The sequence below is a fragment of the Anomaloglossus baeobatrachus genome, chromosome 5 (genome assembly GCF_048569485.1).
Source record: "Anomaloglossus baeobatrachus isolate aAnoBae1 chromosome 5, aAnoBae1.hap1, whole genome shotgun sequence".
In the NCBI taxonomy this organism is placed as follows: domain Eukaryota; kingdom Metazoa; phylum Chordata; class Amphibia; order Anura; family Aromobatidae; genus Anomaloglossus; species Anomaloglossus baeobatrachus.
Genome location: NC_134357.1, coordinates 507,051,543 through 507,067,988, shown reverse-complemented (window position 1 = coordinate 507,067,988; position 16,446 = coordinate 507,051,543). Strand labels below are relative to the sequence as shown.

The 16,446-nt window shown below is 44.6% G+C and overlaps 1 pseudogene; it reads left to right on the top strand.

Annotated features, from left to right (window-relative positions):
• LOC142312852 (uncharacterized) overlaps window positions 1–15,592 on the top strand; it is an 82,117-nt pseudogene extending 66,525 nt beyond the window's left edge.
• The last annotated feature ends 854 nt before the right edge of the window (window positions 15,593–16,446 follow it).

Genomic DNA, 16,446 nt, shown 5'->3' with positions numbered 1-16,446 from the left:
CATTGAACAACCCGGGGATTTGTCTAGCAGGTCGTGGGATATGAAAATGTGGTCTAGTCTGGTGTAGCTATTATGAACTGTGGAATGAAAACTGTAGTCTCTGACTCCGGGATGTAAGACCCTCCAAAGATCGACTAGTTTAAGGGATGTTAGTTCTCGTTTTAATCTGCGTAGTGCCGAGGAGGGGATTGCAGACCTACCAGAGGACGAATCCATGGCTGGATCCAGCACAAGGTTGAAGTCTCCTCCCAAGATGATACAGGTGCCACCCGCAAACTCTGCCAGCTTCTCCAGAGTCTCCACTCCAAAGGATACCTGGTCCTGATTTGGGAAATAGATGTTAGCGATTGTATAAGTATTATTCAGGAAAGATATTTTAAGAAATAGCCAGCGTCCCTCCGGGCTAGTGAGCGTGTCGAGAACTGTTGGCTGGAATGTCTTGTGAAAAGCAATGGAAACCCCACATGCCTTCTTGTTGGGGTGTGGGCCATGGAACCATGTCGGGTAATTCTTGGTTTTACAGTTGGGAGTGTTGGAGGCTATGAAGTGTGTCTCTTGAAATAGGGCTATTTTAACTCCCTTCCTGTGCAGGCGATATAGGATCTGACTTCTCTTTTCGGGCTTATTTAAGCCTTTAGTATTGTAAGTGCAAAAGGTGAGGTGCGACATCACAGAAAAGGGTAGGCAGGGTATAGGGAAAACCAAGGGGAGAAGAGAAAGAGCAGAGATAAGATAGTGGTGAAAGGTAAAATTAGATAAGCTAAGTAGGACTAGGGTGCCTACTGATCTTAGGTATCTACTGGTAGACTATTGTCTAATGTGGCACTCTGCCACGTCCCTAATAGAGGTGCGGGAAAGCCTACGGTCTTTCAGGAACTCCCTTCTGCGGCGAACGCCCACAAGTAATATGAATAACAATCAACGTATACAGTCTAGTAGTGATTAATCACTTTTCCATTCCCCTCCCCCACACCCCCAATTACTTGGTGTGTTTTGGGTATGGATCGCACATCGGGAGGAGAACACGAGGCTATCAACTCAATATAAAATGCCATTAAACCAGAGCTCAGTATCAGATCCAGATGTAAAGAATGAAAGGGGGAGCAACAGATTGAGTGAGACAAAAAAAAAAAAAAAAAAAAAAAAATAAAAAAAAATAAAATAAATAAATAAATATGAAGTGGTGTAGGGCAAAGGACCAGGGGGAAGGACGTGGGGAGAAGTGGGAGGACGGAGTGTAGGAGGCGTATGGAGTGGTGTATGTAGAGAGCATGTCTAAGAGGGGGGGAGAGGAAGGAGGTAGAAATTAGTGTAGGGCATGTGTCCTTTGTAAGTATGTGTGCTGGGGAGGGAAAATGGGTTGAGTAGAGTTAGTTTGTAGGAAGTAGTGCGCTCATAGAAGGTGTGTGAAGAGGAAGACGCAAGGTGGGAATGATACGAAGGAAGAGGTATAAGGGGAGGGGAGAGGGGGCGAGTGGAGGGGAGTAGGGAGAGAGAGAAGGAAAGAGAAGAAAAGAAGAAAAAAAAAAAAAAAAAAGGGGGGGGGACTAGGAAAGTAAGCGTGAGGAGAGAAGATACTGATACATGACGCTCTATGAACAGGTAAGCAGTCCAATACAATCAATTTATATCTCGCCTCCTGGTTTTCCAAGAAGTTTTTGTCCTTTTCTTTGGATGGTCAGCGATATTCAGCGGTGTATATCACGGGGGGATCCTCCACCCCTTCTCTTCTGGACTTGTCGCCAGTGCTCTCTTGGTGGTAAGGGTGCAGGGCCCCCCGGGGTTGGCCAATCTGGCAGGCTGATCATAGGCAGTTCAAAAGTCCCTAGGAAGTTGGGGAGGTCTCCCAAGGACCGGAAGACCGCCGACTTCCCATTTTTCTTTGCTGTGAGTTGGAACGGATATCCCCAGCGATATGGAACATCCTTATCTTTGAGGGATTGGAGTAGTGGTCTTAAGGACTTGCGTAGTTGCAGTGTCCTCCGTGCTAGGTCTGGTAGGACAATCAGAGGTGTCCCTTTATATGTACCCGCTCCTTTCTCTCTGCATCTTTGTAGTATGGCCTCCTTTTCTTTATAGAAGTGGACCCGACATATCACATCTCTTGGTCTGGCCGGATCAGGAGATTTGGGGCCTAGGGATCTGTGGATGCGGTCCAGTTCTATGCGTTGTTCTGGGTCGCGTTGGAGGAGACGGGTAAAGAATTTTTGTGCCCATTCATCCAGCTGTGGTGGTGCCACTGCTTCTGTGAGACCTCTAATTCTTAAGTTATTACGGCGATGTCTGTTTTCAATATCGTCTAAGTGGGTCAGAATGTCCTGTATCTGGGCCGTGTGCTCTGATAGGACTTGTTGATGTGATTCTATATGGGAAAATACCTGTTCCTGCACCTCTTCTGTAGCTGCTACACGCTGGCCAATTTGTTTGATTTCTGATTGTATAGAGGCCATGTCTTGCTTATGGGATTCCCTCAGTTTCCCCAGCAAAGAGTCCATTTCCTGCCTGGTTGGAATTGATCTGATATGTGCTTTCCAATCCCAATCTTCTTCTTGCTCCTGTGTCTGGTCTGATTTATTCTTCTCTCCCTTGTTTCTGCGGGTGGAGGTGTTGGAGGTGGGGAGTCTTTGTTCTTTAGGTGATGTGTGCTGTTGTTGTGGTATTACAGGCTCCTCTCCGGGTGTCACAGATCTGCTTCCCATGGCTGCTGGGGTCTGCTGTATCACAGAGCTGGGGCCCTGCTCTGCCTGCAGTTTATCTGGCAGTCGCTTTTGTGGCTGGGACAGGGGGTTTTCAACACTCCGTTCTGTAGTGTCCTGCTGTGCCTTATCTATGTTTATGGCTGAGCTGGCTGCTGTTATGTGAGGAGACAGTGAGGTCGCTCCACTGCATGTTTGCTGAGCGTTATCTCCTGCCTCAGTGTCTGCCGGCGCCATGTTGGAGAGAGCAGAGGTATCAGGCTGGGAGGCTGAGGTCCCGAAAAAGTGGGTGATATCTGTACCTTCCCCCTCTGGAGTCTGTACACTCGTCCCCCGTCCTCTCCTGCGTGCCATTACTGATCCTGGACCCGGTGAGTGCCTTTGAAGTGTGAGAATTCACCGCTGGTATGTGGGAGCTCCTTCTTACAGCGTCTCAGTGTGCCATCGGCTAGCTCCGCCCCTCCTCACCATTTTTCTTCTCTGCCTTTCTGTTATTTTTCTTGGCCTGCCACTTCTGGGCTTAACAAGAACTGTACCTGTGTTCTTCCATTTCCTTACTATGTTCCTCACAGTGGAAACTGACAGTTTAAATCTCTGAGACAACTTTTTGTATCCTTCCCCTGAACAACTATGTTGAATAATCTTTGTTTTCAGATCATTTGAAAGTTCTTTTGAGGAGCCCATGATACCACTCTTCATAGGAGATTCAAATAGGAGAACAACTTACAAGTGGCCACCTTAAATACCTTTTCTCATGATTGGATACACCTGCCTATGAAGTTCAAAGCCCAATGAGGTTACAAAACCAATTTAGTGCTTTAGTAAGTCAGTAAAAAGTAGTTAGGAGTGTTCAAATCAAGAAATTGATAAGGGTGCCCATACTTTTGCACCGGTCAAATTTTGTTTAAATGCAGATTGCACATTTTCTGTTAGTACAATAAACCTCATTTCAATCCAGAAATATTACTCAGTCCATCAGTTATTAGATACATGAAACTGAAATAGCTGTTGCAAAACCCCAAATTGTTATAAAGAAAAAAGGTTAACATTAATAGGGGTGCCGAAACGTTTTCATGTGACTGTACATGGACTTAAAATGGATCCAGCACAAAGATATTCAACCATGACTAAAACCATAAATTTTAAAGTGCTGTACGCTGAGCGCTGTGTCTTGGGTTTATGTCTTTATACACAAGAATGGTATACAAATGTGCTTCTGACGTGTCCATTCAGTGCACTGAGGGAAATGTAGATGTGACGCCTGCCTGGAGCCATGGACTCAGGATCGGTGAAACAGGTGAATAGAGGCAACCACCCACAAAGCAGGAACCTGGACCCCACAACCCTTTAACCCCTATACAGGGATTTGGAATTTACGACAGGACCCAGGTGATCGCTGCCCGCGGAAGATTGTAGTCTTGAGAAGAGCAGTAACCAGGCAGGGTCAAACCCAGAAGGTAGAACAGGGACAAAAATCGTCAGGTGGGAGAGTGGTCAGATATCAGGCTAAGGGTCAAAACCGGAACTAGCAGCGAAGTACAGAAACGGCAGCCAGAAAAGTGGTCGGGTAAACAAGCTAAGGGTCAAAACCGGAGCTAGCAGCAAAGTACAGGGACAGCAGGCAGAAGAGTGGTCAGGTAGTCAAGCTAAGGTTAATATACAGGAATACAAACAAACAGCATGGCACCAGAGACTAGCAGGGATTTACAGGAGTATATTTGGCACCTCTCAACAGAAGGGAGAAAGCATAAGAGGAGTGTGGTGCCTTCCCATTGGCCCCAGCTGAAAGGTAACTACTCAGCCGGAAGGCGCACACCACCACAGTCAACCAGTGGTACTGCAGGTCCTAGTGAAACCCAGCCTAATAGATGAGCGGAGCCTGCGCCCAACAGAGCCACTGACTGCCCCCCCATCCCCAGCTCCCCCCACAGTGGTGATACGTCGTTGTCTGGTGATTGAAGCAGAAGTCGACTCTGGTGGAGACGTAACAGTAGACAGGTGTAATATCTCTGGGGAAGGTCAGTCTTCTTTCTTACATGCGCTTTTGTCTCATCTAGAGGCTACTGTTTGAAATCTCATGAAAAGACATTCAGACGTCCCTCTGCTGCAAGCATTGAGATTGATAAGCTGGGATGCAGATGACCATGTACAACAATAGTGATAGTCCTGTTTACAAATTGCAGACTTGTTTGGCTCTGTGTGCAGCTTTAGATAGGTATTATGGATGGCTGCAGGGACTGCCTTGTTTTACATGCATGTGATGCCACAACTGATATTTTTGAAAAAGGCTCAATAGCATCTGAAAGCTTTGGTCATGGTTGTATTGGTGGTGAGTTGTTTTGTTATGTGAAGACTTTGCAAGAGGAATAGAAAGAAATTATACAGGCAAGAAAAGACTAGGAAATACAGCACTTCATTAACACATGAAGAAACATCACTGACCCCTTTGGGAAAAGTAAGCTGGCCAGCTATATGATCAAGGCTCAATCTATCCAGCGATCTCCTTGCACTTGTATTTTTGGTAACTAGGCTGCATCCACAAGTAGTAAGTGGTCGGTGTCCCATTTGCATCATCCACAAGTAATGTTTTTCATGTTCCTCCTCTATTTCTATTTACTGTCAGGCATCCGTCCATGATTGTGTGACAATGAACTATTTGTACGCTACAACTTCTGAGCCAAACTCAACTCCAACCTGGTCAAGTTTCTGTTAGTGCCGTCGCTGATGTACCACTTAGTGAACTGCACAGAATTTCGAGAAATGATGCACTCATCCTTGCTGGATGATGCCATTATTTCTTACAGAAAGGGGTGCCTTCCATGTGTCACAGGTTTAGGGTTGTGTAGCCACTCTTTCTCTTGGAATTAAGCTTGAATGTTGTTAGGTCCAGGAGGTGGATCCACTGGACCGTGCACCCCACCGGAGGCCTGGGTGCACGGTAGCCGGAGCACTAATGGGGCAGGGACAGCGTCCCACAGGGAACGGGTAGGACAAAGTCACTGGGGCCTCAGAGTTCCTGGAAACGGAGACAGTACAGGATTCCGGTACACGTGTCGGGTAGGAACGTCAGGCAATGGTACTGGTAACGGGACACGGCACAAGGGGACCTGAGCACCTAGCTCACAAGACTAAGCTTCAAGACACGTTGCTCAGGCCCCCCCCCCACATAGAAAGGCCAGTCTTATATACCCAGCACAGCCCTATGTCATATACTGCTTCAGGTGTGCTGGGCCCATAAGACCAGTCAGAGTGGGCGCAGCCCGGTCCTATACAGAGGCATGAGACTAAAGGCCACTTTACACAGAGAGATAAATCTGCGACAGATCTGTGGTTGCAGTGAAATTGTGGACAATCAGTGCCAGATTTATGGCTGTGTACAAATGGAACAATATGTCCATGATTTCACTGCAACCACAGATCTGCCAAAGATGTATCTCTGTTTGTAAAGTGGCCTTAAGACTCAGAGTCAGACTCATGAGACCAGGAACAGGACGCAGGAGAGCACGAGCAGAGCGGCAGCCATGACCAGTGGACACGTGGACCTGATCAGTGGTCACGTAGCGGTGCAGCGACGGTGAGACCGGATCAGTGGGTACGGAGCGGTGCCGGGATGGTGTGACCAGATCAGTGGGTAAGGAGCGCTGCTGGGAGACCGGGAGCGTGACAAATGTGCGTGGCTCCATAGAACAGCAACTATGGTCATATACAGTACATGTCCTTCATGGCTCACTGTGCAAAGGTTTTGTAGTAATATGTACAAGGCACTCCTGAATTCGGTAAAATATGATGATTTTTTATTATTTAATACTCAGTATAGTCAAGTCATAACTACTTGACTATACTGAGTATGAAATAATAAAAAATCATCATATTTTACTGAATTCAGGAGTGCCTTGTATATATTACTAGTTATATGGTTTGGAAACCTACCTGAGCACCCTGGTAACTAGAAATTCGGTAGAAGTGCCTTATCCTTTTTGAACTGTGCCAAGGTTTTGAACTGCAGCGATTCACCCTTGTAACCAGAATCTAGGATAAAAACAAAGTGAGCAAATACCTTGCAGTAAATAAATAGTAATAGTACATATAGATAACACGGAGTACTTTGTTGATGCTATTTTCATCAAAAGAGTATAAACCCCATCCCACCGCGACAAGGTGTAATTATAATGGTCCTTAGCTCTTGTAGTTGACCCCTCTATGTGCTAGGAGCCCTCCAAAAGATGGGGGCAGAGCAGGATCCAGACCTGACTGCTTAAGCACCCCATGTGAGGGCTCGTGCGCACGTTGCGTAATTGCATGCATTTACGCTGCATATTGCACTGCAGCGTAAATGCATGCGTCCTGCGTCCCCAGCACAATCTATGAAGATTGTGCATAATCCATGCGCACGTTGCTTTTTTGAACGCAGCGATTTGGATGCTAAAATTTTGACCCAAATCCGTGCATACAAAAAAGCAGCATGTCAATTAATTGGTGCGCTTTGGATGCAGCTCCCACTCTGTCTATGGGAGAGCCAGCATCCATAGCGCATGAAATCGTCATGTAATCTGCTGAAACACTGCATCCATTACGCAGTGTTTCTGCAGCGATTTGAAGCGCACATGTGCTGTCAAATCGCTGCAGAAATTTCAGCATTTACGTGCGAACATAGCCTCAAGCTATATAGACCAAATGTAGAACTCAAAAGGGAGAGCCTTATATGTACAAAGTTCACAAAACTAAAGGAAAACCAGGAAATGAGCCAGAAGATAAGTGCAATGTGTAGATGCTTATTCCACATGTTATACCTGGAGAGCCAATTCATGAATAAGTAGAAGATTATTATTAGTATAAAGAAGTCCCTCCAAAATAAACAGCCACCTAGCATAGACACTATATAAATAAGTGGAGTGAAGGAAAAATATGAATATAATTATGTATCACACTCACATAGAAGAATGTCTAATTAACGACTTCCAGTATAACTAAAAAGAAATGTTTTGCAGTAATTGACCACAAAGAGTAGTACTTGCTAATGAAATTATATTTATGCGGGATAAGGTAAATTGGAGTCAGAAAATGCAAATGCCATGTGCAGGTCCTGTAGAGAAACTGGATGAACTAAACCTGATACACAAAATAGTTAACACTCTATGTGTCTGCTGCATAATTGCTAGCCACACCTTGTAGATCAGGGGTGGGGAACCTCCGGCCCGCGGGCCGTATGCGGCCCGCGATGACCTTTTCTGCGGCCCCCGGGGCAGATTCCCGGTGGCTGAGGTGCTCGGGCAGCCGCTCATCTTGTCTATCGCTGGCCGACAGACAGCACTGGGGGTGGGACTTTCTCCCTCCCTCTGGCTCCTACATGCTCCTCTGTGAGATTGCAGCTATAAGCAGAGTGATGGGAGAGGGGACTGCACTGCACTAAGAATGCTGTATAGTGCCGTGCGTTCTGCCTCTCACCCTCCCTTTCTGTGCACTCTGCCTCTGTGCTTGGCTGTTCAGGTCTAGCACCGCAGAGGAGAGAGAAGACGAGAAGGAAGCCAGCCCTTGAGCTGAGCTGCTGCATCCATCTTGTGGCAGGCAGGAACTTGTGCTGCACCTGAAGGCAACTAAGCAGGAGGTACTTATATGTGAGCTAAGTGTGTTTATATCTAATATATCAAATGTATTTGTGACTTAAAAGTCCAGTATGTATGTGTTGTGTATACGGCGTGTATGTGTGCTGTGTATACGGCATGTTGAGTGCTGTGTATGGCTTGTTGAATGCTGTGCATGGCTTGTGTGTGTGTGTGTGCTGTATACGGCATGTGTGTATATGGAGCGTGAGTGCTGTGTACAGTATACAGTATCTCCTGTGCATGTGTACTGTATATGGCCAGTGTGTGTCGTGGGTGGTGTACAATATGACCAGTGTGTCAAGGCTGTGTGCAGTATACGGCCAGTGTGTGATTACAATGTGTGGTTTACAGCCAATGTGTCAAGTTTGTGTGCAGTATACGGCCAGTGTGTCGGGGCTGTGTGCAGTATACGGCCAGTGTGTCGGGGCTGTGCCTGTATGTACAGTGTCTCCTGTGTGATATATATGATTTACCAATCTTATTTTCATAAAGAGTTGCCTGCGCTCCAGACAAAGACAAACCTGGAAAAGCAGTTGTGAGAAGCAAACATTACAACCGCACCAAAGAGAAGCAGCTCCGGCCGCCATAGTAGGGGTGATTTAAATGTGTGACCAAATATAGCCGGGTCATTTTCAAGTTGATAATTTTTTGTGGCCCCCGAAGGTTGGCCACAAAAAAGGTAGAAGGAAGGTAGAATTTTCCAAATGGCCCCCAGCAGTAAAAAGGTTCCCCACCCCTGTTGTAGATGAACAAGATATTCATAAGAGCATGTAGTGTACCTGGAATTAAGGCAGGTTGAGTGTAGGGAATCCTTCCAGAATGCTGTCTGCTCCGATGTGCATTTCGGCTGTGCACCTTCGTTAAGAGGCAGTGACTTGCAGTGAAAGAAGAGGTTAAAAATAGGCACTGTCCAATCGGATCGCGGTATGATCCGTGATGACGCTTGTGTTGCTGTTGCCATCAGGGAAGCCCGTCGGCCTCCATGTCATATGCCAGGTGACGTCACCTGCCACTGTGGTAGTTAGAAAATAGTCAGCCATTGGCATAGGGGGGACTGAAATCATAATGTTACATAACTGGCCTGCTAGATATTACAAATAGAAGTCTCCTTATCTACTTTTAGTGTGAAAGTCTGGTATAGTTTTTAGGTAAAATTTATGCAGAAATGTTAAAACACTTTTTAAGGATTTAGAAACTTGCAAGCACCCAGGAGCTATTATTTTTACAGAAGAAACTAAGGCAAATAATTTTTTAGATTCCCAGTGCTCCCATATTTGTATGCTTAGCCAATGTATATATTGGCTTGCATGAAACTGTATATAAGAATATGAAGGACCTGTTCTCCTTTCTTGTAGCCACTACTTAGTTTACATTAAAAAAAGATATATAAATCCTTACTTTTTCCCCAGAGATGTAAGGAGGTGGCCATGTTCCTGCCCATGAAGGCACTGATCATACTGTCCAAATGTGATGTTTTCCTGTATAATGTAATGTGATATGTTCATGCATAATTACAAGATACAGTTAGGTCCAGAAATATTTGGACAGTGACAAAAGTTTTGTTATTTTAGCTGTTTACAAAAACATGTTCAGAAATACAATTATATATAATATGGGCTGAAAGTGCACACTCCCAGCTGCAATATGAGAGTTTTCACATCCAAATCGGAGAAAGGGTTTAGGAATCATAGCTCTGTAATGCATAGCCTCCTCTTTTTCAAGGGACCAAAAGTAATTGGACAAGGGACTCTAAGGGCTGCAATTAACTCTGAAGGCATCTCCCTCGTTAACCTGTAATCAATGAAGTAGTTAAAAGGTCTGGGGTTGATTACAGGTGTGTGGTTTTGCATTTGGAAGCTGTTGCTGTGACCAGACAACATGCGGTCTAAGGAACTCTCAATTGAGGTGAAGAAGAACATCCTGAGTCTGAAAAAAAAGAATAAATCCATCAGAGAGATAGCAGACATGCTTGGAGTAGCAAAATCAACAGTCGGGTACATTCTGAGAAAAAAGGAATTGACTGGTGAGCTTGGGAACTCAAAAAGGCCTGGGCGTCCACGGATGACAACAGTGGTGGATGATCACCGCATACTTTCTTTGGTGAAGAAGAACCCGTTCACAACATCAACTGAAATCCAGAACACTCTCAGTGAAGTAGGTGTATCTGTCTCTAAGTCAACAGTAAAGAGAAGACTCCATGAAAGTAAATACAAAGGGTTCACATCTAGATGCAAACCATTCATCAATTCCAAATATAGACAGGCCATAGTTAAATTTGCTGAAAAACACCTCATGAAGCCAGCTCAGTTCTGGAAAAGTATTCTATGGACAGATGAGACCAAGATCAACCTGTACCAGAATGATGGGAAGAAAAAAGTTTGGAAAAGAAAGGGAACGGCACATGATCCAAGGCACACCACATCCTCTGTAAAACATGGTGGAGGCAACGTGATGGCATGGGCATGCATGGCTTTCAATGGCACTGGGTCACTTGTGTTTATTGATGACATAACAGCAGACAAGAGTAGCCGGATGAATTCTGAAGTGTACCGGGATATACTTTCAGCCCAGATTCAGCCAAATGCCGCAAAGTTGATCGGACGGCGCTTCATAGTACAGATGGACAATGACCCCAAGCATACAGCCAAAGCTACCCAGGAGTTCATGAGTGCAAAAAAGTGGAACATTCTGCAATGGCCAAGTCAATCACCAGATCTTAACCCAATTGAGCATGCATTTCACTTGCTCAAATCCAGACTTAAGACTGAAAGACCCACAAACAAGCAAGACCTGAAGGCTGCGGCTGTAAAGGCCTGGCAAAGCATTAAGAAGGAGGAAACCCAGCGTTTGGTGATGTCCATGGGTTCCAGACTTAAGGCAGTGATTGCCTCCAAAGGATTCGCAACAAAATATTGAAAATAAAAATATTTTGTTTGGGTTTGGTTTATTTGTCCAATTACTTTTGACCTCCTAAAATGTAGAGTGTTTGTAAAGAAATGTGTACAATTCCTACAATTTCTATCAGATATTTTTGTTCAAACCTTCAAATTAAACGTTACAATCTGTACTTGAATTCTGTTGTAGAGATTTCATTTCAAATATAATGTGGTGACATGCAGAGCCCAACTCTCGAAAATTGTGTCACTGTCCAAATATTTCTGGACCTAACTGTATAAGAATGCCATGTATATGTAGCAGTATTGGTTATGCTATGTAGAAATGTAAAATACTGCTATGTAGGATGTTTATCAAGGTAGCTCTGTCTGGGGCATACTACAGGAGCACAAGTGGCTAAAGGGAACCTGTCACAAGATTTGACGACTATAAGCTGCGGCCACCACCATTGGGCTCTTATATACAGCATTCTAACATGCTGTATATAAGAGCCCAGGCCGCTGTGTAGGACGTAGTACGTAATCCACATAATCCATAATAGGGTCCTGCGCAGGCGCACATTGATCTGCCCTGAGTAGAGCAGATCAAAGTATTATAGTGCGCCTCCGCGGGACCTCAATGCCGGCTAGCGTGGATGACGTAGGACGCGTCATGCACCCAGGCTTCAGAAGAAGGAGGACAAAGATGGCTGAAAGAGGAGGTGCCGGTACCGGAGAATGGAGACACCTATCCGACCAGTCTGCACTGCACCGCCTCTTAGGTGAGTGTTATAAAGTGATTTTTACATTCTACACAGTGGCCTGGGCTCTTATATACAGCATGTTAGAATGCTGTATATAAGAGCCCACTGGTGGTGGCCGCAGCTTATAGTCACCAAATCTGGTGACAGGTTCCCTTTAAGTGTAGGTCTAGATTCTGTGACAGGGGTTAGTGGAGCAAGAGAAAAAGTTGTTCCTGAAAGAGCAGGGAATTAAGGCTGGGTAGTGCTCTTGAAGCAACTATGCTCTGATGAATAGAGATTCAGGCTAGTACTCTACTGCCAAATTCTCCTGAGACTTCTGGGCCACAAGACTCGAGTACAGTAGCCTATGTCCTTGTGGGGGAGTACAGATCCGGAGCTGCAAGTAGGAACAAGTAAAGTTGTTTTTCATGGAACACATAAAGTGTCTTCTGATTTATATGTGTGGAGGAAGGCTTTTGAAAATGGAGGACTTGGAGGACACAGAATCCGATGGTCGGCAAGTGAGTGTAACACATCCAACACATTTCAGTGGGGACAAAACTTTTCTGTAGAGTATCAGGGTGTGATACTGTAGTTGCAGCTCCCCCACAAAAACCGCCCTTTGGCACCCTACACATGACCAATCTGCTCCAATGTACTGTGCTCTTTGCTATAGTGCTTGTGCCGTTCAGAGAATGTCTGAGATGGAATTGCATAATAAAAGTGATTAAGGACCCCTAACACTATAATCTATCATTCCTTCTTTTGAGGTCTATTATCTTAGTCTGTCAATAATTGAATTGTATTGCAGTTTGCATGGAAATACTGTAAAGTTTATAATAATAATATACGGTAAATAGTCATATAATTCCCATGTTAAGTTTGTGAAAAATAATAAAAGTAATTTTTAATATTTTTTTTGCAGATGACTGTACCAAGAGCTCAGAGGGATACCTGATATTCTCCGATTTTTCAGCTGATAATGGTGGTATCACACCAGATACTAGTGAAAAACATGTTATTATACCAGATTCACCTCAAGACCTTCTCAGAAACAGTCTGTTATCTGATCCTTTTCAACAGGTCTTTTTTCCTGCTTCATCAAAGACAAATATAGAATACAAATATCACAGAAGGGCTGATAAACATGAAATAGCTTACAAAGGGGAGAAATCATTTTCATGTTCAGAATGCGGAAAATGTTACAATACTAAATCAAGACTTGTAAGACATCAGATAATACACACAGGGGAGAAGCCATTTTCATGTTCAGAATGCGGGAAATGTTTTAATCAGAAAACAAATCTTGTTACACATCTGAGAATTCACACAGGGGAGAAGCCATTTTCATGTTCAGAATGTGGGAAATGTTATAATGAGAAATATCAACTAATAACTCATCAGAAAATTCACACAGGGGAGAAGCCATTTTCATGTTCAGAATGTGGAAAATGTTTTAATTGGAAGCAAAATCTTGTTAAACATCTGAAAAGTCATAAGGGGGAGAAGCCATTTTCCTGTTCAGAATGTGGGAAATGTTTTACAGAAAAGTCCCATCTTGTTACTCATCAGAGAACTCACACAGGAGAGAAGCCATATTCATGTTTAGACTGTGGAAAACATTATACTGAGAAATTTAATCTTGTTAAACATCAAAGACATCACACAGGGGATAAGCCATTTTCTTGTTTAGAATGTGGGAAATGTTTTACAGATAAATCAAAGCTTCTACTGCATCAGAGAATTCACTCAGGAGAGAAGCCTTTTTCATGTTCAGAGTGTGGAAAATGTTATTATATGAAAGCTGATCTTGCTATACATCAGAGAGTTCACACAGGGGAGAAACCATTTTCTTGCTTAGAATGTGGGAAATGTTTTGCAGACAAATCAAATCTTGTTAAACATCAGAGAATTCACACAGGAGAGAAGCCTTTTTCATGTTCAGAATGTGGGAAATGTTATTGTAGGAAATCTGATCTTGCTACACATCAGAGAATTCACACAGGGGAGAGGCCATTTTCTTGCTCAGAATGTGGGACATGTTTTGCAGACAAATCAAATCTTGTTCGACATCAGAGAATTCACACAGGAGAAAATCCTTTTTCATGTTCAGAGTGTTAAAAAAGTTATAGTACAAAATCTGATCTTGCTTTACATAAGACAATTCACACAGGGAAGAAGCCATTTTCTTGCTCAGAATATGGCAATTGTTTTACAGATAAGTCAAGTCTGGTATCACATCAGATAAGTTACTCGGGCAATCAGGAGTTTTCATGCTCTTAATGTGGAAAATATTTTAAACGAAAATCTTTTTTAATTTTGCATCAAAGATATCACGGATAGCAAAAGCCATAATCATGTTCAAAATGTGGGAAATGTTTTACAGTAAAACAGCACCTTGTTAAACACCAAAGACCTCACACAGGGAAGAAGCCATATTCATGTTTCAAGTGTGAAAAATGTTTTACAGAGAAATACAGTCTAGTTAGATTTTTATTTAACTCACACAAGGTAGAAACCATGTTAATGTTCAGAATCTAGGAAATGTTTTTATAGGAGAACAAATGTTCAACATCTGGAAACACACACACAGGAAAGTAGCTATTTACTTTTTATTATTTATGGTAAAGGCTAAAAAAGTAGGGGAAAACAATTTAAAGCATTGAATGATTATTAGAAAATGCAACCATTTGCTATTGAAAACTAACTACTATCCAAATAATACACATACAGTATTTTCTGGATTGTAAGAAACACTTTTTCCCCTCCAAAACTGGGGGTAAAATGGGGGTGCATCTTACAAAATGGATATGGCTTACCGGGTCTGCGGTGGTGGAGCGGGGTCATAGAAGGCAGGGTGTCACGTCCCCACCAGAGTCCGCTCCTGCGACTTCTGCTTCGGTCACCAGGCGATGCTGTATTCCCGCCGTAGACAGTGCTGGTGATAGGGGAGAAGTCATGCCAGTGCCTCTAGTGGGCTTAGCTGGGTTTCCCTGGGACCTGCAGTACCACTGACTGACTGTGGTGGTGTGTATCTTCCAGCTGAAGTTACCACCTTTCAGCTACAGCAAATGGGAAGACATCATACCCTTCTAATTCCCCCTCCTGTCTGCTGGTCCCACGAGATATAGTTTTGAAGTTCTGCTTGTTTCTGGTTCTCGCTTTCCTCTGACTATTGATCCCTGTATTTTAACCCCTGCCTGCTCTCTGACTAATTTCCTGCCTGCCGTTTTTGTACCTCGCTGCCATCTCCAGTTTTGAACTCAGCCTGATTTCCTGACCACGCTCCTGTCTGCCAATTTTGTCCCCTTTCAGTTTCTCCTGGTCTGACCCTGCTTGACGACTACTCTCCTCTGGACTGCAGCCTTCCACAGGTAGCGATCTCCGGGGCCCTGTAGCAATTCCAAATCCCTGTATAGGGGTTAAAGGATTTTGGGGTTCTCAGGATCCTGCTTAGTGAGCGTCTTTCCTCTAACCTGTCCGTAACACCCATTTTGAGACTGTGGTTTCAGGCAGGCGTTACACAGGGTCGTCGATACTGAGGGCTCGGAGGAGCAGTGGAGCGGCTGAGAAGGGTCACAGGACGGGTTCGGTGGTGTCGCGGAAGCGAGCGCCATTGATTTGCAAGCGGACTGCAGGGGTGTCCCTGCAGTGGAGCGACTCAGGAGGGTCACTGGATGGGGTGTCTCTGCGGTGGGTGCATTGAGTTGATAGTGGGCTCCATTGAATCGCCCGCAGTTAACGCAATGGACTTCAAGCAAATGGTCGTGGAGGCGAGGCGTGCGCAGTTTCACTCAATGGACTTCAACACAATTGCCGCAAAGTTCTATCTGCGCACGCGTTTCCTTCCCGGCCTTTTTCTTGAAGTCCAACTTGTCAACCACGGACGATTCAATGGAGCCTGCATTCAGCTCAATGGCACCTTCCGCCGAGACACCCCGTCCTGTGACTCTCCACTGCAGTGACACTGCCGGTAGATTAAGGGCGCCCACCGCCGCTGCGACACCCCCGCAGCCACAGCAGATTAATGGCACCACCGAGGTGGTCGCCTACCCTCCTGAGCCTCAACACCCCCTCCTCTGAGCCTGCAGCATCACTCTGCTTTCTGTGACCTTCCTGAGCCGCTCCACCACTATTGCTCCCCCCTGGTTAGCAGTAGGATTAAGACACACAGGGATTATAAAACAGACCCTCATTTTAACATTAAAAATTATATTTTCCTATTTTTCTCCTCTAAATTTGGGATGCATCTTATAATCTGGTGCGTCCTATAAAACGAAAAATACGGTATATTGTACGATGGCCACCGGACAGCTCCTCAAGGGTGATATGTATCACAGAGGTGATTATCCTCTGTGATGTAAGCCTGGAAACAAGCTCCATTTTCATAAAGGATTGAGGGTGTTAATAGGGCTGACAAGGGTCAGGTTTACGAGCAGTCAGAGAGATGGGTAGGACTCACTGCTAACATATCCCATCTTGGGGTGTGGTACTTCAAGTAAATGGAGACCTGTAGTCTCCAGTCTGTGTA